Here is a 15353-nt window from a genome sequence, read left to right as displayed (position 1 = left end):
CCGTCATAAATGTCTGCTCCATCCTCCAAGTCCTTTCTGCTCTTGTTTCATCTATTACTATTGTCAAATGTACTGGTCTTAGTACACATTCTCGTTCAACACTTTAACACACCTCAACCCTCCATTTTTCGTTTTCTCCTCATACATATCTTCATTATTTTTGTACACTGAGGTGCAAATATCCAAGTATTTCTTTCTGCTACATTATCTCGTTTGGTTATTCTATTAATTCATTTATTCCCTTTTCATCGATAGCTACATACTGGATAATAGTTCAATCACCTTTTTTTCTGATAGTCACTTTAGAGTAATTATTCCAAGAAGTTGTTGAACACACCAAATTGTTGAACAATGCCACATGCCGCCAAAGTTGAGATCGCTTGACTCAACTACTGCACTATGCGACTAACTAATAAATATAATTATTTGAATCTGAATTGATCATAAAGCTGATATACCACAGAAAAAATTAAAGTTGATCGGCAAGTTTCATATAGAAATTTCTATGGAATACCAATCCACCACACAACAATTGATAACCAATGAACGAGTTATCACAGAAGTGTAGAGCTCTGCCTGCTAATTAAGTCGGCTTGTATCGCACCTGGCTACAGATAACAATTGGAAATTCATCATGCCACCTTCTGGAAGACCATCGACAATTTGCCTAAATTGCCTTTCAGCATAATAGTTTGGATTCGTCCCTAAGCTGTAAATCTCTTATATCCGTGGTAAATATGAGAGGTCACCACCTTCTCATCACTGAAATGATGAAATAAAACAGAATAAATAACAACAATTCTTAAATTTAGTCGTTCCTCGATATCGATGGTGCCGTCGTGATGACCTCAAAATTCTGCATTAGTATCGACTTTCGATTAGATGGACTGCAAATGATCGGAAGTTAATTCAATATTATCAATTCAGATAATTGTCTTTTCGTTAGTGGACTATCTTTATATGGTATGGCTTCTTGCCACTTGCTACCTAGTCTAAAAAGAGCTTTCCAGCAGAATTCAACAAATTCGTCCTTCTCATGAAACTCTGATGCGAATAAAGGCTGCTAAAATCAAAGTAGCGCTTGGCACTGTATTTGTAACTGGTAATAGCTGTTGATTGCTGGAGTATGGCACATTGCACTTATTTTGTGAAAGGTTTGTTGATTAATAACTATACCTCGTACAAGATCAGTCTAGGCATAGTCCAATCCATAAACTTGGAATTCAAGGAAACTAGTGTTTTGCTTTTGGCATTCTAGCTATCTTTCTGAATAAAACATTTAAAAAGTCTCTTCACTTATGATGAACAAAGTTAATGTAGGCAAATTGCGGCACTGGCAGTTGTAGAAAATAAATCTAATTGCAGTCATGTCTCTTTGGCGTCGTTCGTCGGTCGAGTATGAATGGTCACATTGTATTATTCAGATTTGTTCGTCAGTATTCGAACAGAATTTTCAATTGGGATGGAAACTTTGAGGATTAATTAATTCTCTGGATCTCTGGTCTAACATTTCTGTTGGAAATGTTCGGGTTCAGTGTCGTCAGCAGAATCGATTTGAGGGAGGATTACAATAAATTGAAGTGGATTTTCTATTCTAATTTATGTGCAAATTATAAATGGCTAGGTGATAATTGAAGATTATACTCTATATACCCATCATTTAATTCAAATGAATATTTCTATTTCATACTATCAAACTAGTATTTAGTATCTTAAAAGTTCGATAATACGGTAAATCAAAATCGTTATCCAATTTTGAAATAAAACAAGAAAATTATCTACTTCTGAAATATTTTTTTACTGAAATATTTTTTACTATTTGAAATAATATACCCTTAAAACCCTTAAACTCAATCGTTATTTGCTTCTTCTAGATGTAGAATATAATTGTGAGAATGGATCAAGCAAATAGTGTTCTGTAGCAGTTCAACAATAGCTTGTTCATTAGTGTGTTTTCATTCGTATCAGTTTGTTTTCTTGGTACCGTCCTGTGCAGTTTTTATGTACCAGAAATCACCAAAAACGCTCGATATTAAGAAGTTACTATCTTTAAAATAGTTTTCTCATACAACTAGTTCGTCATTAGTTCAAATGAATTTTTTCATGTTAATTTTCTCTTACATTGGAGGATGATGAATGTTACTAGCTCCAATTTACTTTATTATTATGAAAATTTGATTACTTGATGAGTTACACCAAGACCTTTTGGGAATAAAGGGAAAATAAGTGATTAGTTTCTTAGTACTATCACGAAATAAAAAAATGCTTTCTAAAGCTGTTGATTCTACAAGCTAAAACCTGTGTGTAACTATAAGAGCCATCTTACAAAAGTTATGCAAGCATTTCACTAGAGACTGAGACACTATTAACGTGAAACTTGAATTTCATAAAAACTTGGTCTATATAACACAAGACAAGTTCTAGAATCATGTGAATCAGTCTAATTATCGGGTGAATCTTCACATATAAATGCATTAACAATTTTGATAGTGAAAATTCTTTGATATTTCCAATCGAAAAATGTATGTAATAAAAATTGTAATATAACTATCGTCTACACATTGTTCAGAATAATAGGAGTATCAACATCTCCAGTACTCCAACTCTCACTTAAGTTTGTAGGTTTCAAAGTTGGAATCTTGTTTCAGTGCATATCTTTTTCTCATCAATTTTTCTGTATCATTGGTCGTTTTCAATTCATCTCTTTTAATGATATCCTTCTCATTAAATTGCAGTTCACAAATATATTTTTTGTTTGGAACCAAACAACAGTTTGTGTTAATTTGAAAATTTTTCAAAAAAATACAAGTCAAACGCTTATTGCTCCAATTATTAGAAAATATATATAAGGTCATGTTCATCATTGCCATTTTCACTTTCTTAAAATATTTCAGTTGATGACGATCACTTGCGCTGCAGCCTATACAGCTATCAACTACACAACGATTTGCCATATTTTAATGATTGTCACAACATTCAATTATTTCAAAACTTATTTACTACTACTAAACAATAACAAATAGACGACTGATATTAGCGAACGTAGCGTCGCCTTGGCAAAATAATTACGAAAATGTTGTATCCTCGTTTGCCGGACGCAATAACTGTCGAAAACCCTACAGCAATCGTCCCCAGTTCTATCTAGCCCCGGGGATCAACATGTGAAAATGGTCCTTTATCTAATGAATGGTACGGAACAAACACAGAATTTCAAATAATTTCATCCCAATATGAAAAAACTGCTCCCACAGTCAACAATCTGAATTTACTCAATAATATTTCAGATAATAAGCATAGATTATTACTTTGTTACTCTGAAAGAAAGTAATTCAATATCAAAATTCATTTTTTCTCTCTCATGGTTACTCATTTGCGCCACTCTTTGATAATGCCCAATTTTTTACTTTCGCATTTATGTTACTGAGTTTAGGAAGACTTGAAAACAGAGCATGATCTGGGAAAATATTAATTTGTTTAGTTCTAACAATGTAAACCCTGTTGTACGCTTTGCTCAACAGTGGCACCGCTGTTGCCGATCTGTTCGGTACTTCAAATCTAATATATCCAATATAGGTTGCACGTGATTGCTTCATATTTTATCGGCCAAATAATTAGTACATTTCAAGCATAGAAATGATCGGTATCGGAAGATTTCAAACTGAAAAATGTGGGCTACATTCTCAAATGCTAATTTCCCAGATTTCTTTAAGATTTATTAAGTATAGGCTAAAAAAATAAATAATTAGATGAAGTTCATTTTTTTAAAAATAACATCATCTAAATGATGGCACTTCTCTAAACGCGAAGGCAGATTTGTGAAAACTCTTGTCAATAAATCAGGAGGATTGCTACCATTTCTTGGCGGATATTTTCCTTTTAGCTGACTAATATCTCTCGAATTGTTCATGTAGACTTTATGTTTGAGGTGTCCCCACAAAAGAAATCAAGAAGCGTAAAGTCAGGGCTACATGGGAGCCAAGGGATATCACCTCTTTTGGAAATTAGTCGTGCAGGAAACATCTGTCTCACAGCTATCATTTGATGTGATTCTTGAACTCGCAAGTTCTGGAGTCAAATATCCCTCTAACATGTTTCGTCCTCGTGAATCTTCAAGGAAGAAAGTGCAAATAATTCCTTTGCTCGAGATTGCTGCCCATACCGTTACTTTCGGACTATGCAGTGGTTTTTGATATTACATCTTTGGATTTTTTCGATCCAATAACGAGAATTTTGTCTCTTTTAAGAACCCATTTAAATGAAAATGAACCTCATCTGAAAAAAGGATGTTGTCAAAAGTGGAAAATCGACTAAGCATTTCTTCATCAAATGCCAACCTTGTTCAAAGTCCGTATATTTTAATTCCTGTGTTAACTGGAGCTTATAATGACGCAGTTTATGATCCAACTTCAAAATTCGTTGTAAACTTCGTCGTGACAAGTTTAAAGCCGCCGCACTCTTATTTATTATCATTTTCTTTATTTATCTTAATAATTAGATTAGACAAATTTATAGGGAATTAAAGTAATGAAACTTTAAAATTTATTATTTCTCACATTTATGGCACTTTTAATTGGTCTTTCTTCTTTTCTTACTCGAACAATAATAACATCGGTGGTAGTAGAACCTCATTTACGGTATCAGAAAATTTGTAAATTCATCCTTATGTGTTTTTGGTATAGAAACGTTTTTTAGTGTGTCATTCAAGCAAATGCGCATAGTTAGCATCTTAACGACGATTAGTGCTTTCTTCATGCAAATCAGCTTTTTACGAAATACATAATAAACTTATTAGATGGAATGAAAAACTCACGAATACCATTAGTTTTGCGTGATAACACCAATTGTCTTTGAATCGTGATTGTTCCAACAGAGTGAAAAGTTTCATTTTTATTTAGAATATATTGACTTTCCTTGGTTACTTTAAAATTTAAATTGTATTTTTCATAGTGACTTAATGATTATTCAGTCATGAAGACTGAAATACTTCTCTAAATTTATCACTTTTCTCACAAACTATCCGTCACAGAAGAAAAATGATGGTGAAACTTTTGTAACTATAGTGGCCAAAAGAAGATCGTGGAAAATATTTACAGATTTACAGGATAGTCGCCAGGGGGATTAACTACCATCTAAAACTTTTGAAGTGATTATTCACTGAGATACACCCGGCGAATTTATCAAAATATATGTTTTTGAAAGCTGAACTCTTTCTGAGTGATTTTATTTCGAAACTTTCGATGTATCTAATAAAATAAAGTGACACAATATTTTTTTTGGATAAAATGCTGTGATTGTTGAATTATTTAACAAATCAAAACCAATTTGGTCTTATTTGAAACAATATTCATTGCTTCTATCGAACCTATATTATTTCTTCAGAAATTATTACTATTATACCACGTTACTTTCCATATTAAATTGAGGAACTCACACCGCTGAGGGAATCATTATAATACGTAATATAATAAAGACATTGTACATTACCAAGAATGATTTTTTTTTTTTCAAATTCAATCTTTCAGCAACTAAAACTACTGACAGTATTTTGCACAATGTTCGTGGATAATTTCATTTGCTTTCATAAAAAACAAATTATGTTTGAAGAACTCACTACAATATTGTAGATTTTTTATTTCTTCCTCGTTTTGAAAAAAATTTCGTTTCCATCAACTGAAATTATTCAAAAATAAATGGAATAGAATGAACAACAAGCTCCAATGAGAAATTTCAGTTGCGTGAAAGTTCTGTGTTTCAGATATTCAATATCAGTTGTTCTTCTCGGATATTTCCTATTTTCTGCACACCACAGCACTATAATATTGGATAGCGCAGTCCTCTTGCTGCTACCTATTCTCCAAGTCTGTACCTCCTTCGATATCTTTCATCCAGGAGCTTTCCACAACTTTATTTTTCAATCCATTCTTTGTGTCTTCAAGATTTCGTTTGATTCTATTTGCTTCTTTTGTCACTTTATCCTCTATTTCCGTTTGAACTACATTTATTTTCAAATTCAAATCTTCCATCTGGCCGTTGTGCCACTACATAGTCATTCAGTTTATTTTCTATTTTCTAAATTTCATTCTTGATAGCTGTTTCAATGTTTTCTTTCATTTCGTCTTGAGTCTTTGTCACTTCTTCTGTAACTTTTTGGCGTAATTCTAAATTTTCTTCTTTCATTCCTTCCTTCAGTTGTTCTGGACACTCCTCCAATGTTTCTTGACCTGTCTCCATTTTTTCTTGGGTAGGGGTTTTCATATCCACCCTCGGTTCGTCTGGTTCTTCTTGAAGTCCTCATGGACATTTGTTTTTATGACCTCTTTATCAACTCCTTGTAACTAGCATAAATTTCAAAAAAATTCACTGAATCCCAATCGAATCTTCTCTTTTTCTTCCTTCAAAAACAACTCTCGGACTTATTTTTTATTGATGAGCTCCAAATAGAATATTTCATAATTTTCTCAAAAATACTTTCCAAATTGTAATGTTTCGTGAGTAAAGGGTTCGCGGATATAATTGTACAATTTAATTTCCAACTTACACTTCATCATATTACTCACTACACTAAAAACATTATAACACTACACTTTTCATTTCTTCATCGGTCAAATTACTTGTATTCTAACTAAGAAATTTTATTATGTTTCTATAATAGGAAAAAAATTAGTTGAAGAATTATAAGGCTTGAAATTTTTTTCTTGTTCAAATAATAATAACGATTTCATGTTCGAACGACATTATATATTTTCTCGATTATTATTTTCTTTCTTCATCTGTAGATGACAATGTTCATCGCCTTCATTTCCTCTTGGTTCTCTATTTCCTTAATATCCGTGCAATTAACATGTGTTTCCAGTTTTGAAGGAAATTACTTTATCAGCAACCTCATAAATAAGTTATAATAAATACGACCATTGTTATAATTTACATAGTTGAACAAAGAAAAGTGGTGGCGCAGGAAATACTACATAAATTTGTCTTTCTATGACAATATTATGTATTCCGTACCCGGCCCCATTTATATTTTATTCATCTTGTATATGTATATCCCTAGCATATCCAATAAATTTAACTTCCCACGATTTCCCAGCTCAGAAAGTCAACTAAAAGCTTACGTACGTGCAGAAATTCACAAATTATGAGCTTCCAAATCTGGAAGTTGTTGGGTTACTACCTGAACAACAGAATTATTGTATTATCAACTCTTCCAAGGAAACAATTTGTTTTAAGGGTATCTAGAGTATTTTCAATTAAAATATTAATAACTATAATTTTGAATGAAAAAAAAACACCTCGACTATATAGTACCAAAAGTATTAATGAAGATACAACTAGAAATAAAAAGTTTCATAAAATACTTGGATCACCACATTTACTAGCGGACTAGAGAGCATAAAAAAGCAATGAAAACGCCAACAATGGTTCGACTAATAAAAACAAAAAAATAAATGAAAATGTTCTGATATAGCCCGCAGTCTAACACTGCTGTCAAATTAGATAAAAAAAGAACCTCGTTCCGCTGAGGTACTGGAAAAAACCGTCAGAGTAATAACTATAACAAAATAAGAGTAATTCTAGATAGTTTCAGTTAAGTCCAATACATTTCCACCCTGTCATTTTGATACAACGTAATCTTCAAAATAGGAAACTGTTTTAGCTACAAATTCTTCATTTGATTGATATTTTCTTTTTTTGAATAGTCTGAAAACAGACAGTTATTTCTGGAGTCTACCTTTAAAGCATGTGGCGGGTCAATGAGTTTCCTGGAAAACAGTCACTATATCTTATCAATATCAATCAATATGGAAACGGTAAATCAATTGTTGTCTTGTGTTTGACTAAGTAAGAGGTAGGTAACTCCAACATGAACGACTTAACACATTTCCTGCACGACAACAGATACGCCACATAGACAATAAAAATAAGGAAGTAACACCAAAATACTCGTAAGTTAACAACAATGTTTGGTGTTAATCGTTGAAGTTGATAAAGCTACATCAAGTGGAAAATATAGCACATTAATAGTTTATGGTATATTGAAGGTATGCTTGGGCATCACACCACTCCATATTTACAATATATTTCGCCGTGCTGATTTAGAATTTTTAGTCTTTGGTTTTACCTCCGTTATTTTGTGTCCCGTTTTCCATTTTGTTTAATCAGTTGTTAAATTTAATTTTGGAGCCAGTACTTAGATTCACAGCCTTTCTGGAAACTAGGTTGTTTATTTTTAGAAATATTCCTTTGGCAATTTCATAAGTTCTTTCACATATATTTTGGTAGATACATATAAATAAATTGATTCATAATCGACGTTAGTAAATTGCAATGTGCATATAGTTATTTTGATTAATTGTACAACAAATGTACGTATCCAGTACTCTGAAGTACTAACTAACAATGTTTTATGTTTCCATTATAATTTTATGATGAATTATTATATTATCTCAAATATTCCTTTTGATATACATCCAACTCGCTCAATTCAATTGATTATTTATTTTCATCATCAAGAGAGCGGCCACTCGGAGAACAAGAGCAACAACGTGGCCGATTTTCTCGTCAGATTGAGGTCAGCAAAACCACCACCGGGTCAGAATCCATTTTTGGTGTAGTTAAAAGTGTCACATTTTTGAGTAGATTTCTTGCAAGACATACTCCATTAAGATGGATGGAAATACTTGAAAAGACACAAGCAAAGGCAAAGAAAAAGGTCTTATTCCTCTCTTATCAATCCAATGTTACGTCAAAGAGGCGCGAAACTAAACTAGTATCTGGCCTTTTAACTGTACGCCTCCACCTACGAGGTTCAAAAACTTGATTAAGCCTAGTCGGCTCGTCGACTGACGAATAACAAATTGTGTGTAATCATCTAATATGATTTGGCGTTTGTTTGTTTATTTAGAGTTAGTGGATTTAAATTCAAAGCTCCTCATATATTTAAACCCAGTTGAAGTGTAGAAAACAACCATTATAGTACTAATAATAATTTATTTGTATAACTAAATATAACAGTAGACTGAAAATAGCTCATAAAGAACTTGAATATATTCATACTTTCGAATATATAACTTTCATTTTACATTACGTAGCTCATTTTCATTTATAGAAGTGACTATTTCCTTGAAGTACATATGTTTTTAACAGTTATCGCTCCATTTATCGCACGATATGAGTTTGTCATAACTGGTTTTATGTGGTTTAATAGTTATTTAACTAACAAGAGTAATGAAAAGAGCGATCAGCTATCGAGCGATCTCGTTAACGTTTATAAGTTTTGATTACTTTTTCGATTTTTATTACTAAACTAATCTCGCCGTTTATACTTTTCAAATAACAATCACTTTTTACTATTTCCATTAATACAAAGATAGTTCAATTTTATTTGTCGCGGTGGGTTGTGTTAAATGAGATTTGGAAAAAAAGTAAAATTAACTTATTGTGTATACTGGTAGGTCAACAATGGATCTTTCCATGGTTAACAATTTCACAAGGAACAAAAGCAAAACTTTCATCAAAACAAAACTTATTGGTCTAAGAAAAAGTTCTGTCATACGCACATAAAACAGAAAATATTCTCTTCAAAATTAAGGATTCTAAACTTTAGTTCTTTCTAAACATTGATATTAAGTGAGGAAAAGTTGTAATTAAATCAAATAATCATCACATCACAAGTGGAACCTAAACTAGTTCAATTAAAAGAACTCTCAAGCTAGAAGCTTTCTTCTCTGTAGATTTTTCAGTTTTCTTCCATTTAATTGCATTTTTATTATCATCAATCTCGTGTTAGTTGTAATGATAGATCTTTCTAATCGCCTGGATTTTTTTTATTACTCCTTGCAGCTGCTTTCATTGGTTTTCGGAATTCATCTGGAGTAATTATCCATGTAGTTGAAGTGATCCTGGTAAGGGATGGCCCTCACTGGAGGGCTATTAATTTGTAACTAAACTACAGGATTGGCAGGATAATTTATTGTCAAACAAAGATGGGCTAGTAGCTGTGGAGTCATATCATCTTTTTCTGAACTAACAGTAGTGGAACCTGACATGACTTAAATTTTAATTATCATCATTAATGAATGTGTCTTCGGTCTCTTGATTTGGCAGTGCCAAGTTTTCATTACCGTCAACAACAGAGCCAATTTTTCTTCAGCATGGGGTCTATCAGTCTATTTCTGTCGAATTTTCTTGAAAGATTTTCTTGAAAGAGTTCTTTATGTTCACAAGTGTCATACAATTCTTAAAAACTTCATCAACTAGAGCACCAATCCATTAATACCAACAGGATATCCCAAATTTTTCATCATCCATCATTGTCGTTACATAGTAAGTTTTAATTGGCCCGTAAATACTGAATCTAACGGCTGGAGCTTTGTCAATATATGAGGATGTAAATTAAGCATAGAGATTCTTTCGTTGATCCTGATCGCTGTACAAAATGTTCAATAACATATATAAAAGCTTCAGTTTTCAACCACCCTGATGGAATCGCGCATATAAGAGAACCTGATGGTATTCCAATTGTTTCCACATGTGGAAAGGCTGTTGCAGCAGGCACTGCAACCCCACCCGCAATTATGTTACATATAGTAAAGAGATAACCTTTTCCACCCCTGGTCACTTACATATATTCATAGATTCTTTTGGAGTTAAAACTTTCAGATTGTTTTATGCAGTAACAGTAGCAGTTTTATCCTGATTATGAATGTGAGAACAATCTGCAAATTCTGAACTGCGGTTGAGGACAATTTGAAGATTATCAAAAATATTTTGACCGTTTGTTCCTTGAATACTGTTACAGTATATCATCTCTGATGACAATAACTTGGTTATTGAAACGCGCTTCAGACGGTGTAATCGTGAGTTTTCATAGTGACATCCGAAACTCGCTCACGAAAGCCACGAAATCACTCTATAACGGTAATTTTATTTGTATTTCAATTAACTATTTATTTTCACTATATCATGAGTTACTTGACCGCAGCCTTTGGTTAAGAGACCATAAAACATTATAGCATTCACATAGGGCCTTCTCATATGCAACCGTAAATATTTTTCCAACGCAATAGATAAGAGTCAATATTTTTTTTTCTGTTATACCTTCGTAATATAGAAAATGGAATGGAATGTAATATTCTTTTGATACTGTCCTAATACTTGAACCAGCCTTCATCGCATCCAGTGCCCTCTTCATTTTCTTTTCTTAGTGAATTCCTTTCTTACCTTTCGGTTCCTGCTTATTCTATAACAGTATAATAATTACAAATAATGTATTAATGAATTTGATTAAATCAAATAAAACAAGAACAAAGTGCATTCTCTGAAATCTCTTTAACAACGAGTACACAGTGAATCAGACTAACCGTCGACCATAGGCACGTGTTGAATCGAAACAAAAATAAATAAGTAAGAAACGAATAGTTAAGGCAACCATTTGTGTTATTTTACGGCGTAACAAACAGATTTGGGTTTATATATAATACAATAATTATACAACAAAATACCAACTTACTTTTCTAAATATTTTTGTGTGGTTACAAGAAAATCGGCTATAGCATGTCAACAGGCGTCATTAGTAACGCGGGAACTGAACGAAGGATGATTGCGTGCAGGGGGATGTATATGCCGGGGCAAGCGGCAGCGCTGGCCGTGCAAGTAAATGTATGCTAGACCCAGTATACCCAACCGACCTCCTGTTTACCCGGTGACTATAAGTCTTATTCGATTTCTGTGATTGAGGGAAAAGCGTGGCTACTGAGGGAAGTACATTCTATGTAGTAAGGACTGTGACAGGTCTAAATGTTATTTCTTCCCAAGTCACCTCCCCCAAGTTCTCTCTCTAGTCTGAAGTTCATTACAAATACAATAAAAACTCTATATATCTGTCTGATATAGCGATAAAATCTCAACAAATAAGCCTCTAAATATCTGAGAAATCTGAACCACTGTCACACAATATATCTGCGGAAGAATATATTATAACAATGCTCTCGCTTCAAAACCTTGCCAATAATGGGTATTCATGCCAGCTGGCTGTGTTTATTTATTATTCTTTCTATAGAAAACGAAAATTAGTTTATGAGGAATGATGTCCTTAAAATGGAATAACATAGAGAGATAAAATTCGAATACTTTCTCAGATATTATATCATTGAACTGTGTTATTTCGGAAAAGTCGTGGTTTGTGGACATGATCATAGTACCTCCGTGATATAAACGCACTATCAATTTGAAGTGAGAGTGAATCGTATTGCTTAGCAAATAGAAACAAAGTGACGCACTGCTGTAAGGTTCTGAATTATGGCCGAATATTGTATTTGTTTTATTGCTGCCCACTGATGTTTTGGACAATGGAACGAACATAATAACGTTAGTTGCTTGCATTTCCCTCAATGAGACAGGTAATAATATTATATAGTTTATATATATCATTCGATTTCATTCCTCGAGTAAAACAGGGACAAAACTATCATACATTGATACTAATCTTAGCAGAAAATTACATTGTTAATCTCGCGTCCTAATATGGAGAACTTCCTATAAGTTGAATTGAAGCAACAGATATAATGAGCCTAACAAAGGACATTAAATAACAATCAATTTAGTCTTCTCTAGATATTATCCTAATTTTCATTCAAAAACATATATATTTCATTTTTCATGTCATTAGCCTATTGTCTTGGTTTTACGATTAATAATAGTAATTACAGATGTATCCGATAATGAAAATAATGGATGAAAATAGAAAATTTGTTTTTGTTCACGTTATTGGCAAAGAAAAATCGAAATAGGATATCATTTATTCAGTACTTTTCAATTCAAGTTTACTAAAGTTTTCAATTGAGAATAAATATATATTCTGTTTTTTATTGTTGTAAAAGTTCTTTCATAGTAAGTAGTTTTTAAGCTCTATTTTTGCTAAGTATGGGAAATTGCCAAAATATAGTTAATTTTCTCAATTGTCTTTAGAGGTATCCTATTTTATCTACAATGTAAGTGAAATGAAACGGCAGACATGTTTCATTAGCTACTAGTTTTCTGCTTTAACCAGAGTTCAAAATAGTATTCCCGTCTCACCCACATTTTCCCTATAATCCGCGAAACGAAAAAAATAGACAGCAATCAATTTGCCCGGAATTTCAACTTTATTGAGCTAAATGTAAACTTGGATGCGAAGCGCACAGCGACTCGCCAACAAACATTGTACCGTTTTGTTCACTATCACTTCTGAAAAAAAGTACAAATAAAAATTGGAGTTTGCTAATGAATTTAGTTCCCAGCTGATTTGATTTGATTGATTCTGACAAACCAGAATTTTTTTTCATGCGAAGAAGACAGTATTATCTCGATAATGGAAAAAAGAGGTATATCAAAACATCTTCCTAAACATTTTTTTAAAATCCTTTTATAGGGTTGCGTTTTATATATTATCTGTAAGTTTTCGATTACGATGAAAACATTATAGGTGAATCTCTGTTCATACATGATTGTCAAAACAGAACACTTATCAATTTCCTCAACTATTTATGCTTAATATAAATCAAGCATGCAATGTAACAGATCATTCAGAATTTCCTTGGAGATAGATTCCTTCAAATATGGAACAACTTTTCAGGTGCTCCCTAATTTTCAACTGATTTAGCCTAGAAGTTTTGTCATGGATATTAAGAGTAAATTTCCATGTGTAGTTTTTCTTCAGCTAACAACAGTTTCATCTAGAATGATATTTACTTGTGGACTATTTTTGGTTTTTAATTCCATCTTTTTTCGTATGAATATTCACAAAATCTCTTGCTATTTCTTGAAATCAAAACAACTTACACAATGCCCAAAATCTTATAATCTATTATAGTACATTCTTATTCAGCTTAAATTGTTATAATACTGTTCGGAAAGTCGCGATAACAAATCTGTTTACTAAGAATCTAACCACTGTGCCATTTCTCGTCAATCACGTCAATTTTTTCGACCGCCGGGACTCTAATGTGGCTGATCGTACATCCGAGTTTCCAAACGTGGATCCCACACCCCACAGAGGGGCAATTTGATTGTAAAGGGGGGCAATTAGAAAATGGACTCGACATTGATTTAACCATTTTGCTTTGTGCCATTTGAATGCTAGATTTCGGTGTCAAAATTTAAAGAGAAAAACAAATTCTCTAATGATTACGGTCAATAAATATTATAAAATCATTTGGAGAAATCAAAATATCGTTAAGCGACGTTAAGCTAACTTCCCTGCGGCAGACGGCAGGCTCCGAGAGGAGCCCGGACGTTTTCAAATCTCGCTAAACAACTCAGTGGATCGCAACTGAATTGAAGAATTTCAATTAATGAAGAAGGTAAGCTGAGGAGACTAGTAAAGAATCTGTGGAACTAATAAAACAAAATAAATCGTCTGGATATAACAGAATGAGAAAATTTGAGACTGAAGTTAACCAAATTGGAACCTGACATAAAATCTATGTGCAGCATGCCTCAAGCGCTAGGATCTCACTAAATTTGAAATATCAAATTATTATAGAAAATATCTTCAATCAAATAATTTGGAATTTGAAGTTCAGTTTTCCATTATATGTTTCGAAAATTTACTTATTGTGTTTCGTTGAGAATTTCCTAATGACTTCTTCTTAAAACCTATCATTTAAGTTTCTTAATTGACCAATGCAATTCTTTAACATTAAAAATTATGTCTATATTACATAGGGGGGTATAAGAATTTGAGAAGGGCTTGAATGCCCTAACATGCAAGGTTAAAAAACACTGCCGTAGATCATGGGAAAAGCGCCAAATCGTTCATATATTCCGAATGATTAATAATACTGCGATAATCGTAAAATACGTGGATGTCATTCACTGGCAGAGAAGTTTCTATAATTTCAGATTATTTTTATTCAAATATGTTTTCAAATTCTCAATTTTATGAGAGTTGTGCAGCACTGTAGTCGCCCCTGCGTCTGTTGAAATCAGATTACAAGATTCTATTTCCGTTTTGGAATAAAGCTGTGATAATGTCAACTGAGAAAAGGAATTGTTAGATCATTCAACTGTGATTTGTACGGTAGTTTGAAAATACAGAAATAATTAGTTTCTTTTGTAAAGTTTTAGGAATAAAGCCGTAATTAGATAATAATAGGTTGAGACTTTTTTATTTTATGATTTACACTCTCTTCAAAACAATATCGGAATTATTGAAAAATATGTTGCACTTAAAATTGAATAGATGCTTAATATGCGTGAGAACAGATATTTGGTATGATATTCATCAATTTATCTCTATTTCAAGTATTCTAAAACAAGCAATTTACGAAGTGTTCCTCTTTTGCCACTCCTCAGTTTTGAATCACATCCATATA

General features: G+C 32.6%; 1 protein-coding gene across 1 annotated transcript in view; it reads left to right on the top strand.

The window, feature by feature from the left end:
* LOC130895246 (protein O-mannosyl-transferase TMTC1-like) overlaps positions 1–15353 on the top strand; it is a 136779-nt gene that overhangs the window by 64512 nt on the left and 56914 nt on the right. The window lies entirely within an intron of this gene.

Source organism: Diorhabda carinulata, chromosome 6, assembly GCF_026250575.1.
Source record: "Diorhabda carinulata isolate Delta chromosome 6, icDioCari1.1, whole genome shotgun sequence".
Taxonomy (NCBI): Eukaryota; Metazoa; Arthropoda; class Insecta; order Coleoptera; family Chrysomelidae; genus Diorhabda; species Diorhabda carinulata.
This window is presented reverse-complemented; position numbering and strand designations above follow the sequence as displayed.